This window comes from Lepisosteus platostomus, chromosome 7 (assembly GCF_059453375.1).
Source record: "Lepisosteus platostomus isolate fLepPlt1 chromosome 7, fLepPlt1.hap1, whole genome shotgun sequence".
NCBI lineage: Eukaryota > Metazoa > Chordata > Actinopteri > Semionotiformes > Lepisosteidae > Lepisosteus > Lepisosteus platostomus.
The window spans coordinates 32,670,382-32,693,078 of record NC_142617.1 but is presented as its reverse complement, the minus strand read 5'-3'; the positions used below and the strand labels follow the sequence as shown (position 1 = coordinate 32,693,078).

The 22,697-nt window shown below is 43.2% G+C and overlaps 1 protein-coding gene across 6 annotated transcripts in view; it reads right to left on the bottom strand.

Annotated features, from left to right (window-relative positions):
• The window catches only part of pacsin1b (protein kinase C and casein kinase substrate in neurons 1b), a 99,731-nt gene that overhangs the window by 56,481 nt on the left and 20,553 nt on the right, over window positions 1-22,697 (bottom strand). Inside the window, exons 1-2 of one of the 6 annotated variants that reach the window (XM_088639866.1) lie at window positions 17,760-17,959; window positions 14,893-14,974 (exon numbers count right to left, since the gene is read on the bottom strand). The gene's annotated coding sequence lies outside the window, so the exon portion shown is untranslated. Of the gene's footprint in view, window positions 1-14,892; window positions 14,975-17,593; window positions 17,702-17,759; window positions 17,960-22,697 lie in introns of those variants that run through there. The other 5 variants (XM_088639868.1, XM_088639867.1, XM_088639869.1 and 2 more) reach the window with 5 other exon arrangements.

Sequence of the window (22,697 nt, the reverse complement as noted above, 5' to 3'; positions counted from 1 at the left end):
AAGCAAATCACCAGTCAAATACTGACTACTTATACAGGGTATGATGAGGTGTAACTCGTGCCAGTCTACAGCTGATGACAGCAGCCTTCCCACCATGTGATGTGATTTTATGTGATCGAGGAAGGTCAACAAGGCTGGGCTGGGTCAGGACTGGTGTGGGAAACCTCCACAGAAAACAAGATTGCTGCTGTAAGATGTGTCAATGGACCAGCTAGTCTAGTACCAGAATTTTCAAACCAATGCCCCAGTGTGCTGCTTGTGGACAGTGTGCTGCCAGAAGTGTTGTTCTCATTAAGAACAATACCTTAAGAACTCATTAACGAGTTCATTAAGGACCCCACTGTGGCGTGCACTGGTCATTCCTGGCAAAATACTGTACCAGTGTCCTACAGTTCTTCATCGATGGAACTGGTGGAGCTTCTCACTTCTCCGCCTGATCTGCTGATGTAGTGGAGCAGAATGATGCCACACAACACTCAGGTGGGCCCTGCACTTCAGTGAGGGAAGTGCATCCCCTCCTGAAAACCTCTACAAATGCAAGAAAGGCTAAGCTACCACTGTCTTCCATGAAGACAATCAAAAAGATAGATGAACAGACAGTTGAGAGGCTACAAGGTTTAATAGAAAAAATATCAAACAAGGAGGAGCACCCAAGTGCTGGAGTGCCCAGAATTCTATAGTTTTTTAAATCAAATTAGCATCTTATCAACATGTAAAGAAAAAGGTGTAGTGACTTGTTACATTATCCAGTTCAACAGGTTTATTAAGAAGGAGGGTACCACTTGTGGCACACACAGGAGTCTGTGGAGGCCACAGTACAAAAGTGGATCCTGAGGAAGGCCACACTTGGGATTTAGGATCAAAAAAGCCTATTCAGGGGTCAACCTTTTACCCCCAATGCAACACAGAGAGGTTTAGGAGATCCTTTTTTTAAATAAAGTGTATCCTATCATAATGTATCGTATTATCAACTCAATTAAGAAACTAAGATCAGAGTAACATCAAAACCAGAAGACCATTCGGCCTTGCTTGTTCCAGAGTTTCCTGTCCTTGTTCCAGAAGGAAACAAATTACATGGAAGTGATCAAACCTGGGATCATTTAGGATACTGGTCAGAATTCCGGATTGCACCGAAGGGCCTTGGGCTCCAGTTGAGCTAGTTGCTCAGATCTGAAGGACCAGAGGAAGCCACTTGTGCTCAGTAGTTGTAACTGGGAGGAGCATAAGAATTTGAGCTAGCAGAACACAAGGCTGATTCAGCCTGGATCTCCAGAAGAGCTCCAGTGAGCTTCTGGGCTTGCCAAGGAGACAGTACTGCATGTGAGCAGGGCTGTGTGTCAGATCTGAGAGACTTGCACTTGGGTGGAGGTGCAGTTTCCAGGAAAAGAATCAAAAGACAAAGCTTTTGGTGAAACTGTAGCTGTAGAAACTGTAGAAACTGTGGGACAGAAGGCTTACTGTAATAGGATAGGTTAAAAGTTCCACTAAAACTGCTGATTCTTCACGGGGTTGAATGCTCTATGTTCTTCTAGACCACCGAGTCAGTAGACCTTGAAAATTCATTTCAGCCTACCAGTAGAAATAAATGCAAAAAATAAATATATAAAATGCAGAAAAGGCCAAAAGACTATCTTGTACTGTTTATTTGTCTAATTTGCAATGCTGAGGGCTGTTTGTGTTGCTCACTGGCATGGAACTAGTGAGCTAAATCTAAACTGACATATCTGTCAGAGGAGAGCGTCTCCACAGAGCTTCGTGTGAGAAGCATCCTCCTTCACAGCAGATGCTTGATATCACCGCTTTCCTACCCACCTCAAAACACTGGCCTTCTCAGTAAAGGCCATAAAATACAGGACCACACAACACAGTGTACGTCCCTGCTATACATGCCTAACTGTGAAATGTTTAAGCACCTTTGGCGAACCGGATTTCACAACCAAAATGTTTCATGTTTCCAAAGGAACTCACTTTCTCGTCCACAGCGATTCACAATCAGGGCTAGTCATTCTTCTTGAATCCCTGCCTGCTGCAGCTCAAGCCCGCACTAGTCATGCTGGGAAGACATCAGGAGGCTTACTGGTTATGTTCTAGAAAGTGGCCTTCTCTCGTCCTGTTTAAATGAGAGAGGGGAGGCAGGGACGACAGAGGATGGTAAACTGTTGGAATACTACTGATATCAAGCCAGTGGGATGACTCATTATCTGACAACAGTACTCATACTGTATACCAGAGCGACTGTAGTTCATGAATGAACTGGTTTTTCATAAAAATTAAAGACGTTAGAAAGGTGACTAAGAACAGGAGCCCATTTGGCCCACTTAGCCAGTTTGGTAGTTAGTAGTTAACTGATCCAAATATCTCATCCAGCTGTTTGTTGAAAGAAGCAGCTTGTACTATAGTTTTTTTTTAAATAAAAAAAATACTTCACCAACTCTATGAGTAAAGAAGTGCCTCCTGTTCTCTTCCAAGTAATTGTCACTTGTGTGACATGGATTTTGAATACTTGTAACAGGTCCCTTTCATAGCCTTCTCTGTTCAAGGCTAAAAAGCTTCAGTTCCTCCAGCCTGTCATTGAGGGACACTCTTTTAAGCACCAGGATGTATTGGCTTGAACGTCTCTGGACTGATTCCAGAGCAGCAAGCATCATGACCAAAGTTGTATGCAGGGAGAACATACAAACTCCACACGTAATTGAACACGGAGCCAGAGTACCGTTGTGCCACCCGTGCCCAGACATGACATGGGAAAATTTGCAGTAGGACAAATCATGTTTGGTATGATGCATTTTTACAGTATATGTAGCCTCCTCTAGCTCACTGTTTCCCAGAGTATTATAATCGTTTATGACTTTGTTACCTGCATGCAAACCCTTCCACTTATCTAATAAAATGACATTTCTCTCTGCCTCCTAATAGATAGTCCCAATAACTACATCCTGACTCTAACAAGTATCTAGACCAGGGATGACTACATCAATTTCTATGGTAGCTGGATTTGACTGACATGGACTTCAAGAGGGCCATACTTGCCATAAATTATCTAAATACTAGGCACAGCCATTACATAGTATTATTTTTGGTGCTTATTTCACAAATACATATCTCCCTTTAAAATGTGATTAGCAGTCATTCTGTATTAAATTGATACCAATTTAGCCAAACTTGCTGCTTGCCTTCTTGTTTATTAGCAACATTAATCAGAATTATTTAAATGATCACGGTTGTAATTGCTGTATCTTATATCAATTTCTGTTCTGTTAAAAATAAGCTTATTGGGATATCTCACTTAATGCTGAAAATAAACAAAAACTATATAATGTACATCACCCCTTGTTATACAATCAAGTGATTGTCACAATTTTGCTACAACAACGTGTTTAATACCTATTTTTTGAGATGCAAAGTAATTTTCACTACTTGTTAACTTAGTGTTCATCCTGACATACCCTACTTGTTTTTAATTTCATGTTGGTAAAACATGTGGCTAGACTACAGGAGAATACAGCACTCATGCAAAGCTGCCTAGCATTTGTTTTTGTGGCATTAATGTATTTGAACCCCGTATTTCCTACAGTATGTGTCTAAAACATTTACACACATTGCATTCTGATTTACCCACAACTGATTCCCAGAGCAGGGCAGAGAGGCACCAGGACCCGCACTGGGCACAGCTGTGAGCTTGGGTGCCCCTCGCCTAGCCCAGTGTGGAGCTGGCAGGTATTGATTCCCTAGAATGGAAAATTTCAAGAAGCCAATCAAACCAGATATACTGTACATGTTTTACAGAGGTGTGGCACCTGAATACCCTATGAAATCCCATGCAAACACAGGGAGAGCACACCAGCTGCACAAAATCGTGGATAAATGTGATTTATCCTCCTTAAAAATGTGGCCCTCCTTAAAAATCACATCCTCTCAGCTCAGTCAAAAAATGCCATAATTAACCATTATACAGAGTTTACAACGTGGATTAGCAGTCTCTGTCATTATTCAACATTTAGGAATGAAAACTACAAATGTCCAGCACTGTAAGATTCCTTTGAATCTCACAATGACAGGAAAATAGGATTTACGGAGACAGCAATTAGTCTGGCAACAGTGACGCAAGAGTCACTGGGGAGTAGCTACTGTAGCTAGCTGCCACTGGCTTGAATGATGAAAAAATTAGCCCAGTCCGCAGTCTTAACTAGCCCCCTTCGACGCCGAAAACTCCATTATTATCCAGGAGCTCTTGTGGTTGGGAGATGAGCGCTGCATAATTTTTCGCTGATCCGGTACAAATTGATGGGACAGAGAGCTGGGAAGAAAAGACACGGTAATTAAACGGTAAAGCATAGAAATGAGCAGCAAGCCTCTCAGAGGGCTCATCCAATGACAACAGCTACAGCAGTCGATCTGTGGCCATTTCTCATCTCACCCCGCAGGTGTCACAGACGTCCAAAGGGACTAACCGTGGGGAGCAGGAGAGCGGAAAAAGACCCATTAGTGCAAAGAGTTCAGGAGTGCCGTATAGAGACCTATGCCCTCAGGCAGCGGACGTGGGGCAACCTGGTGCTAGGCGGGTCTCAGGACATCCGAACGTCAATGCTGAGCGAGGGCAGAGTGCAAGACCTGGAAATATATAGCCCAAGGGAAAGAGAGGGACCGGAAGGACAGCAGGCAGGAAACTAGGGACAGGACAGAGAAGGAGCGCCCTCTGGCTGCAGAGGGCGTGACAGGAGGAAGAAGAAGGGGGAGCTGGGACTGGTCAGTGTAGTGCTGGCAAACAGGCTGTGCTGAGACGTGCTGCTGGTAGATCTATAGGGGGCGCCCTTCTCGCAGGACCAGAAATGTCAAAACAGTGTCCAGACATCCACCTAACCATCCACCCATTTTCTAAGCAAGGTATCCAATATAGGGTGGCAATAGGTACAAGACAGGATACACCCTGGACAGGACGCCAGTCTATTGCAGAGCAGACACAGGCAAACACAGAGGTGCACTCACATCAGGGCCAGTTTTCCCCAAAGCCAATTAACCTACAGTACCAGTATGCTTTTGGACTATGGAAGGAAACCAGAGCACCACAAAGAAACCCACACGATCACGGGGAGAACGTACGAGGCTGCAATGTTAACACTGTGCCACTGTGTTACCTGTGCCCAGACATGACACAGGAAATTTCGCAGTCGGACAAATCATCTTTGGTATGACCCATTAAACTGAAGGTCTAGCCACTTAAAGCAGGCTATGATCAGGGATGGTCCTGATACATTTCAGTTAAGGCATTTACAAAACATCCCACCCGTATTCCTTCCTGTAGTTTCAATTGAATCAGTTCTTCATCTCATATGCTGTGTAGTTGAACTAGTGGCAGTGCTGCTATTCAGTAATCTTTAAGGTTAGTCCCCCCTTCTGTCTTCAAAGCTTGAGATCAAAATCCTTATAAAGAATTTACATTCTTAAACTGTCTTCATGTGAAAGGCTATTCCTGTTCAACAGGCACCCCAAACAAAGCACACCCATGGCTTCTTGGAGTGGGAATAGTTCAGGAATCCAGGTCTACACATCACTGCTCTCCCCTGTTGGGGAATCGGGCCATTCTGATCCTGTTTAACATCTCAGGCGGGGAGATAGGTTGCAAATACAGCCAATATAAAAACACTGAAAGGTAGAAAGGTAAAAAAACACAATGTTTCATCCGTAAAGCTTTTCTTTGAATACCTTCACCTTTTTTTCTTCTTTCTGGATTTCAGTATGGAATTAACCTCTGCTGGTTCCTTACAAACAGTTCCCCCCAGCTCAAGGGCTGACCACTGGTCATGACTGGAGGGGCAGGTTCAAGCCCAGTGTAGGAAGACACTGGCAGGGCAAAGCCTTTCTGTCGCATTGCCGGTTTTGCTTATTATTCTAGTCTACTGTCTCCAGTTCCTGGAACACTTGTGGATAACAGATCCTGATCCTTAACAAGACAGCCTTTTCTCTTATCCCGATTTGCGGAAAAATCAAATACTTGAAATTTGTGTACGAAGCCGTCTTCCAGGCCGCCTCTTTGACACAGAAGGCGCCGGCCGGCAGAGTGTTTAACTGCGGCTCCCACACTGCACTCCTGCTGGAGCCCTGTTCTGCTGGAGAGGTAGTGAGAGAGTGGGCGGGCGAGCAGGCGTCGCGTCCAGCATTTCGGTGCCGTCTGTACGTACGTGTGAGCTCGTGCGTGGGAGGGCGGCCGTGTGGGTACAGATGGAGGGGAGTCAACACTCATGGTTACAGAGAGGACTGTGGCTGCTTCTCTCCCCTGCTCCCCTGCTGGGTCAGTGTATGGGAACAGGATCGTGGCTTTGATGGGAAGGCACTGATCCGCTATATTCGATTACTCATGGACACGGGCTAGGCTGACTCTGTGCATTCAGGTGTTCACTCGTGGTCTGCATCTCTGTGTGCTGCTCTCAGCAGCTGTCATGGCACACGTGTCTGGACTCATGTTTTTATTGACCGCAGTCACAAACCCTAAAGAGCCAGCGACCATAACACTGGTTTTAGTTTAGGATTTCTACTGGATTTTATGAATTTATGTTTATTAGTCTATCATGTGTTAGGAAGCTCACATAACACCTCACAAGAGTTTGTTTAAATCTGTGTGTTCCTCTGAGCACAAATTTCTGTGGATTTCAGCACAGTACCTTGGTTCTTCATTCTCAAGATCAACCTCCATACTTTTACATACTATATGGGCTTTGATAAAACAAGTGGAAAGTCATTGATCATTAATTATGATCATGATGATCATAATGATCAATCGATCATTAATTATTAACCTCACACCTGAAGAAGGCTCCACGGCTGAAACGTTGTGTTTTCTTTCTTCTTTTTTTCAGCATGGAATAAAGCTATTACTTGATCATTAATTATTCCAACTTTGCCCTTTCTGAGCTACAGAAACATGTGGTGCGGACCTGGTAGAGCACAGTCTCATCTTTTTGTACATCCGATCCGAGTTGTAGGACACATGCACTAAAGAAGATGATGGAATTGATCCAGCAGAAGAGACTCGAGCTGTTCACCCTCAGACCAAAACCTGTCATTATAACACGAGTACTGGGTGAGATCTGGCACTTATACCACTGAATGGGAACTACAGTATATTGTTTCGGCAGGGCCTCCTGTGTGTACTCACACAACATCACCAAGCTGAGCTGGATCGGCCACAGCAGAACAATGGCTTGTGACATAAGCGCCTCCTTCAAAACACCTTCTGGCAGAATCCCAGACTCTCAGCAATACAGCGAATGTTCTGTCCTGTCCTGGCAGTTAGTGCAGGCCACAGCTCATAACTTTAGTGAATGAGAACTCAGCCTTGCTTCTAACATCTCAGAAGCTCAGCAATGTTGGGCAAGGAAAGTACTACGCATTCCAAGCACACTTATCATGATCTCAAGGGCCCTTCTTTTGCCTTAATGGCTGACATGACACAGACCTAGGTGTTCCATTATGTAACGCCCCATTTCTGAAAATTTGCCAATTTTCAATGATCTTTGGGTACAATAAAGGGAGAAGGTGAGGCAGGCGTACCAAGAACATTTTGGACACGTCAGTTAAGACAACATGCCTTTGGGCTGCAGAGGGAACAGAGAGCACCCAGTGAAAACCCATGCAATCATGGGAAACATGCAGACTCCACATAGAAGGTTACCCGGGCTGGAATCACACTCAGCGCCCCAGAGCTGTGTGGCAGCAGCACTACACACTATTATGCACCTTGACAATTCATATTCATGTTAGGTAGAATACTGAGTCTTTCAGTGTCTTGTAATGTAGGCAATATAAACAACAGAAATCTCACGCTCAGAATAAATGTAAGAGGTTATTGTTCAGCTGCATGTTCACTGTGTTTTCTAAGTTTTAGATTAGTCAAGTGACAATTACCAGATTAACAGGAAATGTGTTCATGGCAACCCGACATACAGAATTCACTGAGGTTAAACTGCCTTTTGATTATAACAGCAGAATAAGCAATTATCTTCTTTCAACATACAAGATCTTGTTTCTCAGAAGGAGATTCAGCGATATTAACAGCATCTAAAAAAAACACAAATCCTTCTTTAATAGCTGCAATGGTAAAATGTAGGTATAAACCACACACTGTGCTGAAATGTCAGTCCTAGTAAGGAGGAGGGGAAATAGCTCTCCAGAAGAGAAAGGACAAACCGCAGTCAATGTAATTACCCGATGCCTTCGACTGGCTTAACACAGTTATATCAGTGAAATAGACCCCTGTGCCAATTACAGCCGAGTTTAGACAGTGTGGTGACACAGCTTCTGGTCTTAAACTAAGAGTTTGTGAGTTTGTGGGAATGGAGAGCTCCATGACACAGCTCGATGGGAAATTCAGTTATACTGAAGACAATCTAATGTACTGTGAAAACAATATACAGTCTTCATATACAGAGCATGTGGCTGAAGGCACTGTGGACTCAATCATCAAAGGAGGTTCCTTTGATGATTCCTTTCAACACAACTAACCCAAAAGGCCTGAGGATAATCGACAGTGGGTTTTACATGGTGCTTCAGCAAAGATTTTTAGAACTGGGTACTGTTTTTTCATCTTTTATTGCAATGATATTATAGTGAGACTTAGAATATCATCTTTTCATATTCATGAAAAAAGCCCTACAATAGAAACACAAGGTACAAAAAAGAAAAGGTGGGGGCACATAGAAAATCAAAACAACATCGGAATTACATTTAATATGAGCTCTAATTAACTGCTGCATCCTCATTTCTACAACATTACAGAGAGAGACTCTTTCATTTTTTAAACATCTTTTTACAAATATACATTGTTGATTCATAATTTTGTAAGTAATTTCATATTTAATTTAAAAAGACCTTTGTCTGCCCGGGTTTAACCAGTTACAAGGGATTTAGTTTCACGGTTAGTTTCAAATGGTTTATTAAGAAATGCATTTATCCCCCATAAAACAATTTCACTCTTCCAAATTCATTTTTTTTCTAAAACTTCAGAATTACTTTGTTTAAAAAACAAATTGTTTGAAACTCGGCTTCATTTAACTGTGACTCCCATACCACACAGAACCAGGACCCTGAGAAACACCCTGACATGCCCACTTTTCACAGCCACGTGATGATGGACACACTACGTAGACATATCCCTCTGACACACCCGGCTGTCAGAGCTGTGTGTCTAAGGCACACTCCTGTGATATGCCTGCTACACATTGTGTAAACTCGTGCATGTGACACACCCACCCATCAGAGCTGTGTGTCCAAAGACACACTATGTAGAAACAACCCTCTGATACACCCACCCATCAGAGCTGTGTGTCCAAAGACACACTGTGTAGAAGCAACCCTCTGACACACCCACCTGTCAGAGCTGTGTGTCCAAAGACACACTATGTAGACAAAACTCTCTGACACACCCACATGCAGTGCCATACAGTGCCATGTCAGTGCCAACTGAAGCAGTGGAACGTCTCTGATTTCTGCTTGTATCCACTGCAGGTGCCTGACAAGTCACAGGAGAGCTGGATAAGTTCTGGCCAGCTAATGCTCATCCTGCCACTTTGAGAATCCCGGAATGTGACATGTCCAACACTCAAACTAGCACTAACTGGGTTGTAGGACTCCAAATTAACAAACACAGAAGAAAAACATACATTTTATTTAACATCAAACCTCAGAGGGGAAATATTTCTGAAAGCAGACATCTGCTGATGTATTCATTGCAACCGTGAATAATGTTTTCTGCCACTGCGCTGTTTCAGAAAATCTCTTTATTTTAATCTTTGGTGATTCACTCTTCTGAGAGGTTGTGAAGGAAAATGTTTGCAAATACTAAGGGAATGGGCACAAATTGTAGGAGAAACTGAATGGAGGCAGCAAACCAATATTTACGGTGAATCCCAGTTTAGCAAATGTTGGCGTTAGTTTAAAGTATGTCCATCAGTCACCCCTCATTGAACATCTATAGTGTCTCATGTGCTGCCATGTTACTAACATAGCATTAAACATTGTGAGCATTTTTGTATTTTTCCTTTTTCTTTCCTCCACTGAAATCTAGAGCCTCTAATTTCATCCTTAAGCCTCTCCAACTCATTGGTTCAATTTTCATCTCTCTGCGTTGATGTTTTCGGACACACATACAGTACACACCGCTCTGCCCCAGTGCTCTCACCCACCATTAAACTGGTTGCCGTAGCAACACTTGGAGCGCCGCCTCTCCCTCTCCCAGCTCTGTGCTTGACTGACGCAATCAGTCTGAATGGCACCTGGTAAACAAGCGCAGGGACGCTACACTCACAGGCCAGAGCCGAGCGGACTCTCTCTGCAGTCCACCGGGAGTCAGAGGAGATACCATTCCCAGTCAGCTAGTCATTAGACCCAGACTCGAACCCATGAATGTACGTAGTGCTCAAGCTGTGCTGAGGAGAGCGCCTTTATCAGCTGAGCCACTTGGTAGGCCCCACTACCTTGTGTTTAATGTCATAGACTCAAAATCCATTTTTAAACAAACAGACATTAATAATGGGCCAGGACAGTTCTAGAATATCAGCAGGGGGGTGCTCATATTATTATTGCAGGTCTCCTATAGAAGTGAGGTAAAGTGGCTCTGTGGCTAAGGATCTGCGCATGTGGCTGGAAGGTGCCGGTTCAAATCCCGCAGCCGGCAAAGGAATCCTACTCCATTGGGCTCCTGAGCAAGGCCCTTAACCCCAACTGCTCCAGGGGCGCTGTACAATGGCAGACCCTGCGCTCTGACCCCAGGCTCTCTCCCTGTCTGTGTGTCTGTGTGTCTCATGGAGAGCAAGCTGGGGTATGCGAAAAGATAATTCCTAATGCAAGAAATTGTAAAGGGTTAATAAAGTAATGTTAAAGAGTGCTATTCACTGGAGATTCTGGACCTGACAGCTGCCATATTAGCATGACACATCCCCACTGTTGCAAAGTTATGATTTGTAATCTGTGTGCTATGTAAGAATCTTAATTGACTGGAGGAAGTCTCTATGCTACAGGAGATGAAGCACGTTCACTGTTGATTCATAAGCGTCTCCCCTGATTCCTTCACATTCAGACCCAGTGTTAGTCAGGTACTCATACAGTTTCAGACTTAAATGCCAGCACACTGGCTCTGAAATGAAGCTATTCCCTAATGAAATGTAACACAATACTGATCACCAATGTCTTTTTTTAGTTTATTACTTTATTATGTTGTAGTGAATTCAATCACTTGCGATATAGGGGGCAATGCTTATGCTGTTGTATGTAGAAAAGCTGACATTCATAGATCATTTTGAGTAAAATTATGGTATGTAGCATTTTGGAAGAATTCCTAATATTATAAATCAAAAAGATTCAATTAGGGGACTTAAGGTTAGTTTAATGAAAACCAGGTTCCCCGGGCTACAGAGATACCAAAATGCCAAGAGAAACCAGCTCCCCCAGAAAGCTATAAAGTCTTAACTACCAAAAAAACAATATCTTTTAAACTGATGTTTCTCAACTGGCAATGTTCCAGACTCAAAGGGCCATAATCACCAAACCAAAGCATGATGGTCAGATGATTCAATAAAACTGTAGAGAGGAGAAAGACTTCCTGCAGTGGACAGGAAGTAAGCAATATTGGGTGTCTTTGCAGTACTGTTCTCATTCTCATTCCCATTTTAATTCTACACACTGAAAAACAAAGACTAAATGGAAAAGGTTTATTCTAAAGAACAGGGCTGGGATTCCCAGTTACCTTATCCTGCCAGTATATCATGACACAGGTCACAGACCTCTCCCTAAGATCATTCACAACAATTTACTACACCACTACTTCAACTACTGTGAGAAGCTTGGAAAGTATCTGTAATACACAGTGCCTTATTACATCAGTAGATTTTCAAAGGTATTACAGGCGTAAAAGTGTATAGACTTTATGCTAGGGACTCAGCATTTTTTAAAGTGTTGTTTCCAAAAAAGATGAAAGAAAACAGGACACAAGAGCCAAAGGTGTCCCTTCTAGACTGATACTAACTTAGCCTTTCCAAAGGCAATCTTTGGTGCTGTGATAGAAAGCTTGGGTGAAATGTTACATCTGGCCGGGCCTCCAGATGTTTAAGAGTGCACACACATACCCACACACGCAGAGACCCACCCACGCAGAGTCCTGGACAGCGTGCAGCAGTGATTATATAACCCAGGCTGGTGGTGACAGCTGGTGGTGACAGACCAGTTTGAGGTGGGGAAAGCAATGGTTGTTGCATTAACAGGACTGATGGGCAGGACTGGAGGAACAGGAATCAACTGTTGCCTGCTCTTACTGAAACAATTTCCCAGAAACACCCACAATCCCCTTTGCCTTCAGCAGGGGAGACCAGCAGGTAGCAGGTCTTTGCCCCTTTAAAATTCTCTGTTAGTCCACCTACGGTAATTACATCTTGTGATAACCCAGCCATTCTCACAGCACATCCAAATATTGAAATGTGTGCATATAAATATTCATATCCATACTTTGAACCTGAAAAAGCCTCCTGAAGGGCTGGAGTTTATTTAATTTTTAACATTTGCCAACATACTGCTTCAGGTGACACCCACTGAGTCTAATGCATTCTGGGTTTAATGAGCTAAAGGCCCACAAATGGTACTGAGGGGGCAAAAGGCAACTTAATAAAATATTGTACAATTTGCATCAGCCAGTCAATAAAAAAAAAATGATTTTGAGTAATAAAAGTGAAATGTCCAGCATCTGGAGCTGACATACATAAGAGGCAGAAGCTTGTGAAACCCAAAATGGATCCAACTGCAACGTAATAGGAGTCTTGTTGTTTTTTTCTATAATACAACCATAAAAAACAGCATTAGTCAGCCTCTTAAAATTGCTTCCTGCCCACAACTGTTCATTAAAAGCAGGAAAGCTATCCACAAGCGTTCATCAGAATCTCATGCCCTTCCATAGCAGGCGTGAGACATTTTTTTGTTTTTATTTCTGTGACAGTGCCCAGGAGTACTCATTAAATGCATGACTAAAATACTCAAGTAACAAAAAAAACTTTGGCCTGAGATGTTTGTGCATTTCCCAAAATAAAAAAGCAATTGGAGTGGTTTTGTGCATTGAGTCTTCTGCCTTTGTGACCCAGAAATCACATACTGAATGACAACTCTCCTATTGCAATCAGTATAGCTGAAGATGTTGTCAGCATCACGCTTTGGTCAACAGTGGCAATTCAGGAGGTTTTGAGTCCTGTATTTACAGCTTTCTTTCCTGATGCAATCAGTGGTGAAATGCATTAATTAGTCGAATACACTTTCATCTGGCTCATACTGTAAACTGTATTTTTACTGTACTTAGAACATTCCCCTTTGCAAAAGTGTTTTGAAAATGCTTTCACAGACACACGGCAGTAGCAAAGTCACTCAACAATTGTCCATTCAGAAACCTTTCAACTGGGAAGCAACACAGGAGGGAGGAGCTGGCCTACTGAGTGTTACAGTATGTGGTTACACCAGTACTCCCCTCTGTGTGCCCTTGAGGATGGCAGCCCCACGGGCACCTTCACACTATCAGCGCAACACAGTGGACACACAGAACATGACACGAAACCACAGCAACGAGCGGGTGGAATAAACTAATGCCGTGTTTTCAGTGCACGCCTCTCAGAGAAAGCAGCTCCTTCTCCCTCAGGCCATGTGCAGTGGAGCTCTGCTCCTGGTGAGTACCAGTTAGCACAGGTATGTGCTGGATGAGATGTGTGCTGGCCAGAGCTTCTTAAAGAAACAGATCCCTTGAGGGACACTGCAAACCACAGGGGCTATGTTACGAAACGGTCCACCTCTTACCCAAAATGCCACCATCTACCTCAACCAAGAATCCAGAAGCCCTGTTCCCAGTCCTCACCCTCCTACTGGTTCTCAGCATTTGTGAAGATAACATTGTTAAGAAGTTAAGGAGCCAGGCATCTAACAAAACTCTGTCACATTAGCTGCAGAGGGGTGTAAGCTCTTCCTGAATCTCTGGCGTTTTTTTAAGGACGTGCACATCCACCTCTCCTAGCTCCTCTCTGTCAATAGGCAACAACTGATCCCTCTGGAGGGACCAGAAAAAAAGAACAGGATTAGAATAAACCTCTGAGTCTGGCCATGCTGATAAAAGAGAGGATAAAGTCCTGCCTGGACATGATGAAGATTGTTGGCTTTGTTCTCTCCCTCTGTGTTGTTGGATCTGGAATTCTCTCACTTCAGAAACATCTTCCAATGAGGAAGAGGCCCACTAACACCAGCGCATGCTCATGGACATGTATAGCCTTGAAACACATTATGGCATCAGGATTTTCCAATCCACTCCGCCGGAAGGCCTGGCACCACCAACACATTCACGGTTCAAGTAATTAACAGGAGATGTCATTCGCATAATCAAGAAGCTGGTCATACTGTACCACAGACCAGGATGGAAAGATCCCTTGTTTGTCAACCCTAGGCCATGCACTACGATTGGCAGAGATCAATCAGAAAGCAATGTTTTCCCATCAGGAGCAGATGGACACAAAGCATTTGACTGGAGGCTCTCAGCGAATCTCTGCCCAGCCGTCCAGCCTCACTCTTTCAAACAAGTTCTTCTTCTTTCCCTCTGTGTCCTGTTCTCAGTCCCTCCACAGCAGGGCAGCTCGTTGAGGAAATTCCCTGAGCAAACCATGCCTGGGATCCCTTATTGAATATTTACAATGCAGCTGAGGAGTACTTAATTATCATAAAAGGAACATTTGTCTCATTAAGTATTTATAATGCAGAGCGCTTCTCTGTAGCGTGCTTTCGAACCAATGGAGGTGACAGACTGGCACCACATGACGCTGCCAAAGCCCACGTGCACAGGAGACCCCTACCCCCAACCCCCTCGCTTTGTTAACTGGGCTCTACCTTCTCACCGTGGGAACGTCAGGCTTCCATCAACCCCAGGAGGCGCTCTTCTTCACGAAACCCTGCTGCTTGAAGCTGTCACCTAGAGAGAAGGCAAACAAAAATGGGAAGTTGGCTTCTGCATTCCTGTTTGTCTCCGTCTTTTAGGGGAAAGTGGGTTCTTATTCATAGACAAGATTCAGGGCTGAATTAAGCCTCGCCTCAGGGTTTCCTAAGTGCAGCACGGAGAGCCCAGAGACATGTAAATGGAGTAACTATAAACACCAGGAATCTTTTCAGGCCATCAGTCATTAGCTGGCAATAGCATTCAGAGTTAGAGAGGTCTTTATAATCATAATTCAGCTGTAGTATAAATAAACAGCAGCTGTTATGTGATTACATATTCTAAATTTGCTTGGAGGTACATGCAGTAATGTTTTAATTCTTCTAAAGGTCCATATACCTACATTTGTAAAATACACAGTTTATTTTTGATACACACAAACCCTTTTTAAATTTTAACTTGGGAATGGTCAATTATTCTGTTTAATACCCATCCAATTTATAAATGGGGATCTGGAATTTACCCAAGTCACTGGTGCGAAATTGGAGCCCCACTGGAAGCAGAGGGAGACCTTGCACCCACAGTCCTCTGACACCCCAGTCTCAGTCACCTGCCACAGGCCTCACTGTGCACTGACTGGATGGGCAGTGTTTCTCTCAGAAAGATCGCTGCAAGCTCACGACTCCCCCGGCCTGCTCTACCTCACAGAAGCACCTGACCAGCTGTGCGCCACTGCTGGGGAAATTGTGGTCACAGCTAACAAAGTGTGCAGCCAAAGTCTACCCAGAAGCCTTTGAGTTTTCAATTTGGATGTTCTGTTCCTCCTTGACCTTTACAACAATTCCAAATGCCAGTGATTGCTTACAAATTGAAGTATATCACTGCCAATATAAATGCCTACATAGATGACTGCATATTAATAAATTCATATACTGTAGAAACACACCCTTGCAGATATACAGTAGACCATTTTTCAGCGAACTTTGGTTGAACTCTTGTCTTTCAAAGAACTGTTTTATATGTATGACTGCTTTTAAATAAAAATGGAGACCATATAACAATTTCTAAGCTGTATTTTGTTAACATTTACCATAATAAATCATTTTTTAGCAGTAAAACAGAAATGAAACAATCAACAAACAGCGCTTGCTCTAAAGATGTGACGTCAGTCAAAGTCAATCACAGTAAAATGTTTCATGTGTAGTTTTGATTTCTGTTTCTGTTTTTATACAAAAATGCAGTAAAGTCCTTCAGCTCCTGGGACTCTGGAGGTATTTTTATAACTCTGATTGGAACACCTTTATAGACTCTAGTTTCAGGATGTAAATGAATGAGCCATTGAGTCCATTTACTCTCTGAAATGATCTCTGACACAGAAGAGAATACAGACATTGCTTTAGTATTTACAACGCACTAATTGACATTTGCATCTTTGCAGTATTAGGGGTCATGCAGTGACTAAAGTCTACTAAAGTCTCACGGCTCCAGGATCCTGGGACTGATTCTACCACTAGGCATCCATCTATATGGAGTCTGAATGTTCACCCATGTTTTTGGGGGGTATTTGCCAGGTGCTTCTGATTCCTTCCAAATCCCAAAGACATTATGGCTAAGTTTAATCAACTATTCTAAATAACTTCTTTTTCCATGGGCCTGCAATGCACCAGCACCCAGTCCAGGAGGAGAGAGCAGTTGGGTGCTCAGTGCAGCTATAGGCTCTGGCCTACTGTAACACACACCATGAAGATAGGTGGCTGACCAATACTGGATGAATGGAGATTTACTTATAGAATAGCAGGATTTGCAATTATGGGACAAGATGACACAGAACGTCTCATCGCCCGGTCAAAGCCCAGAGGGCGGATCAAGTTTCTGCTCCACATACACAGATAGCAGTTAGCTTACTGAGAGCCTGTCAGTCTACAAACCTCCTAATATACAAACTCTGCTTTTTTTATATTTGATTTTCATATTTAGAGAAAGCAAAGCACTTCCTAACATCAGCAGCAGAAATGTGAACTCTCTGAAGCATTTCCTATCCTGCACATAATCTCAGGTGAGAGCACAGCAGTCCAAACACACAGCAGCAGGGTGAGGCCCGGCCGATGAAACACAGAACGAGTCATGGGATCTGAAACACGACACAAGCCGAGGGGATCGTGTTGTCCACCATGGGAATCTGACCCGTTTTCAAGACTCAGGTTTTCTTCTAACCCGAGAAGACTAACAGGGGTCCCTGTCACTTCACACACATTTCAACACAATCTGGGGGCAGCATTCACAATACTTTCCTTGGCTTTATGTTACAACAGCAGGGTTCACATCATGCACCATGTGACATGGCTTCATGTGAGAAATGTCCCTCTGGATTTGAAGAGGAAAACCGTCCAAGACAGGGAGACAGATGTTAGAAAGCAAAGAAAAGAAAGTGTCAGATCTAACCAAATTTATACAAGATTTAGCTGAATAACATCAACAACAAAACTCTTTTGAAGTGCCTATAATTTTCTTCATCTTATGAGAGTTGAACAACAACAATGCTAAAGATCTATTACCTAAGGAAGCACTTTTCTTTTGACATGACATTTACGCTAAAGTGATTAAAAAAATAAGAAGACAGTAAAGTTTAGAGATTAACAACCAGTATTGCACATTGACCTTTCTGGCTGAGACATGCTGTCGAATCAGGAAACCAGAAGATGCTATAAAAATGACAAGAGAAAGAATCCAACTGGCAAAAATCCCACTGAAATCTGGATCTTTCAGGTCTGGGTTGAATTCCATTACCCAGGCAGTAAGAATGTCTTTCAGATAAAGCACCCACCTCAGCAGATGGCACACGAAAGCAGAGTTTATAGCGAACAAGGGGTGCAAAGTGCTCCCGCCCCTCGGCCTGTCAAGGTCCAATTCGATCCGCTGTGCTTATGTTGCTCTGAGTTGCTCTGTTCTTTGTGACTTTGGTCTCTCCCTCTCACTGACTCGCCTACCTGCGCTCCTTCGTGTATTCCTCTCCGGTCTCGGTCCCTTCTCTCCCCTCCCCCCCCCCCACCCTCTCTCCCAGCCTCCTGTCCAAGGACGCGAGATTAGCAGGGCAAAGACCGGTCCTGGAGATTAACGAGACATTTTCAGCAGCCAATCACCTCGCCTCACGCCGTCTTGTGAAGAACACGGAGGGGCTGGGAAAGAAACACTGCAGAGGAGGCCGAGTCACTGCAGCGACAGTGTGTGTGTCTCCACATGCGGATCTGTGTACAGGTGTGGGCAAACACGCTCCGTCTTCTCACTAGATTCATTACATTTTCACAGACGTTGTACCTTTTGAGCGCTTCAGTTTACAAGGGATCAAGAAGCCCTGAAAGAGAAAAATGACTACTTCTGCCCTTAAGAAGACAGAAAATGGACAGTAAGCAGTATTACTCCACTAAAACCCCAGGTTTGCCTTCAGAATGAATGACAATGACAGGCTGAATCCTGGGACTCCCAATGCACGATATAACAACACAGACTCAGACTGTACTTCACAAAGCGAATGTAGAAACGAAACATTAAATTGCACCAGATCTTTATTTTAAAATGAGGCTGCTTGGGTGGCATGGTGACGCAGTGGTTAGCATTAATGACTCACTGTGCTGGGGCCCTGTGTTCAATTCCGGGGTGCTACCTGTGCAGAGTTTGTATGGATTTCCTCCCGCAGTCCAAAGACATGTTGGGACTGTTGGGGGCATACCCTCAAGGCAACCACTAAGAAGGGCATGGAGGAGAAGGAAGATGATGATGATGGGTGTACCCTGGCTATCGTTCAGCTCCCCCAGAACCCTGTATTGGATAAAGCAGTTACAAAATGGATGGAAGGGTGTTTTGCACTTAAACCAGCTGTTCTCCCAGTCCTGTTTTTAATTATAAGTTTACCACCATCTAATTACTAAAACATAGCTATGGCCATGTCTCCTCCTTCGCTTCTTTAATCTGTCAAAAACTGTGTTTTCATCCCCCCCTTGAACAAGCTTGAAGTATCAACATTATCTTCAGATTCCACCCACTGTAGAATGAACGCCACCCTGAGATCCTACCACAGACAGCTATTGTATTTGTACTCTTGTCTAACATTCCAATGCTTTACGCAAAGTGTTGTGGGGGAATGGCAACATGCTACCCAGCCAAGTTGTTGAAGTTGATACCCAACTTCTTTCAAGAAATGGCTTGAAAGAGATTGATTTACGTTTAACTACCAATCAGGCTAGATGGCTAGCTCAGACAGTTCTGTGAGGAGGAATGGGCAGACATCGCCCAACCTAGGTGAGCTATATTGTTTCAGACCTATCCAAACAGAGGTATGTCTATAATTCAAGTAAAAGGTGCTTCAATCAAGGAGTAACTCAGGGGTGTGCACACTTATCCATCCCAATTTTGAGCATTTGTTTTTCACTTAGCGGTCATGTGTAGATGTGTAAATAAAGGTAAATGATGTTCTGATTTAATGTATCTTGATTTTAGGCTGTAAGGCCACGAAATGTGTCTATGGAAAGAGTGTGGAGACTTTCTATATGCAGTATATCTCCTTACACAATTATGAATGAATTAATAATTAATTATGAATGTGTTTATATACAGTATATCTTTACCAATTATTAAAGTACTGTATATATAAGTACAGTAAGTATACACAGAGATGTCAATTTAAATTTTGAATAAAACACTGAGACATACAGCTACACTACACTGATAAGACCCCATTACAGTGAAAGCACTCTGTAATTACTGAGCGGTTACTACTTATTTATGATCATACCAAAAACAGAATCTCAAAGTTCTCAACTTTTTTGTTCTTATTTAAAACGAAGTCTCAACAATTAAGCCTTCATTCTTTGCAGGTGCTTGACAACAGAATTAATTGTCTAAATGACTATTTCTGGCCCTGTCCAGGTGTTATGAGCAGAACACAGTCTGAGCACAGCCACTCAGCTCTGTCAAGCACCAGATGGGTCAAAACCCTCTATTTATTTGGCAACAGAACTACTGAAAAATTAATCACCTGATAACTCAGTTCAACAAATTAATGAATAATTAATGCTTCTGACGGCTTCAGACAAAGAGTGTGAAGACTTGTGTCTGCTACTGTATATTTGCGTGATGTGCTATTATAAAACCACGTTTTCTGAGGAAATAATGTGTTTTTAATGTTTATAGACATTGCCAAATAACTACAGGATATTGCTGAAGCCACAATCGTCAGAATTCAAAACTTTGGTTTGAATGTCACAGGGCCAGGCACTTAAGGTCAAGTCACCTTCATAAATACTTTCAGTGACGGAGGGCAGAACAGAAAATTGGAAATTTCCATATTTGGAAATACTCGAATACTCTTAACGCTAATCAGAAATGATTATACTTAATACAGCTGCAACACTTGACATGATATTTAGACATGATTCTAAAAAAAGATAAATAGAAGAAAAGGAAAGCAGGAAATAGCTTTTCTGATAGGTGCCAAGCTGTCACTGCAATTCTTCCAGAAATGTCCTGTCTGGACATCAGGAGAAGGTCAGCTTTGATAGCATTTTGTTCTTCCTGGGAGAGAATGTTAAGTAAACACAGCACAAAAGGGCACAGTCAAGCTTTTAAGAAGGGACATCAAAGGAAAAGTGGAAGGAAAGCCTTCTTTCAACAAGAGAGCTTATATCGCACACCTGTTCAGAGAATCCAGAGAAGTCCTGTTGAGCTTTAACAGCATGGCTGCTGGAAAGCTGTGACATCGAGTTCTCCATTTCAATGGCTTTTCCAGCTGAAAGTAACAAGGGGCATTCCACATCCTTCTTTAGATGACAGACTCATCAGAGGACGCACTAAAATCATATTAGTCATCTGTATTTCCAAATCTTAGCGAAAGTGAGGCTTTGCTGGCCCTCTGCTACCTATCACTGTCCAGGTCACTATGATAAATCGACAGGGGTCAGAACTTCCAGACATGCGACCCTACTGGGAGAACTTCTCCTCTAATCTTCTCCTCTGTGGCAGCAAGCTAAAAGAGCAGAACACCATCTTGAAACCCACTTGTCCCTGGATGTCTGATGACGCATGTTCAGGAGATCAATAGTTTGCATGACTAAGTTGGGATTTGCAACAGCAAATTTTAATCACATTCTAATGAATGCATAGCGTGTCACTGATGCAGCTAACATTCCTGCAAGCACCATGGGGCTCCCAGTGTGAGAAAAGTTAGGTAGCTTGGCAACGCATGATTCAGAGGAAGGCACGCTGTCGTCATCTTTCATTCACTGGTTATCCCTCACAGGCCAGGGATGACTTTCCATTCCATGAGCCAGACGATAACTGACAAGCTCAGTACAGGATAGACACGGTGTGTTAGGTGGAGCAGGTGTTATCTCAGAAGGAACTGCGCAATGTCTCTCCAACTCTCACTTCTCTTCCTCATTTGGATTCCTATTTCTGGGTTTCTTCCCTAATGTTTCCCCGTCACCTGGTTCAGTCGGTGGCCATAATCTCCCAGGAGTTTATATCACTGTTACATCGTTCATCTTTGCTTTCCCCATATCTTTGAAACAATCCTTGGTTAAGTTAACATCTGGATGACACGACTCACCCAATGGAGTGCTGGGGGTAGGAAAGAATACTGCTGTTGATGTGTCTGTCCTCCCACTTATAAGATCGTCTGCTAACAACTTAGTTGATACGACACTTAAGTGTGCTCTGCATGTCTGAGTCCTGTACACCAATGTAGGAATGAGGGCCCTGCAGTAAACTTTCAGTTTAGTTTCAGTGTGAATGTTATGATCCTCAAACACCTGCTAACTCTGACACCCAAATATATCAATCAAAAACATTTTCGAGTAGTAGGCTACATTCTCCAGACTCGCATCACGAATCCTCAATCATTTGGATCTTGCAGATAGAGGACTTTGCTCTATAGAATGTTAAGTTTAAATCCCATCTTCTCATACACCTCAGTAAACAAGATGGCACTTGTGTGTTGATATGTTTCTGTCAAGGCATCATCGTACTGGAGTGTGGTAACTGAAGTCAGGGTGGTTTTAGGGACTAGCTTCGTTTAAGATTAAGTAACATACTGTACTGTTCATCCAGAAAATCATCCGAACTCCAGTAGAAAGCTTATATGTTATCAAATGGAGCATGGTGCTCAGAACGTTTGAAAACTGGGTTGGGGAGGTGAAAACCCTTGTTTAACTCCTGTCTGGATTTGGATATTATCACGAGGAGCACCATTCATCATGAAGATCTTCCAGAGTGCCTCACAATTCAGAGTCAAACACGTTTGGGAAATTAAAGAAGTAGCAGAAGGGTTGGTGTTGTTCCTACCATATATACATCCATTTTCTAATTCTTCGAATTTTGGTTCGTGGTGGAGCTAGAGTCTACGCTGACAAGTAACAGGCAGAAGGCAGGTTACACCCTGGACAGGACGCACACAAGGTGGAAAACATACAAACTACTGTACACACAGATAGGACCCACTAGTCAGAATTAAACCCACAGACCCAGGACTGTTAGGCAGCAATGCTAATCACCGAGCAACCATGCTGTGCTGTTCACAATGTTTTTCCTGTAATTGACAGACTGTAAAAATCCTGTTGGCTGTGCTTCCTGAGTATCTGAACCCACATGGGGATTCTGAGAGAAGCTCTTCAACAAGAGGAATGAGACAGTCTTGGGAGATTTGTTTCAAGCTTTTGCCTAGGATGTACAACAGAAAGATCCCCTGAGTAGTTTCTTCAGTTGGATTTTC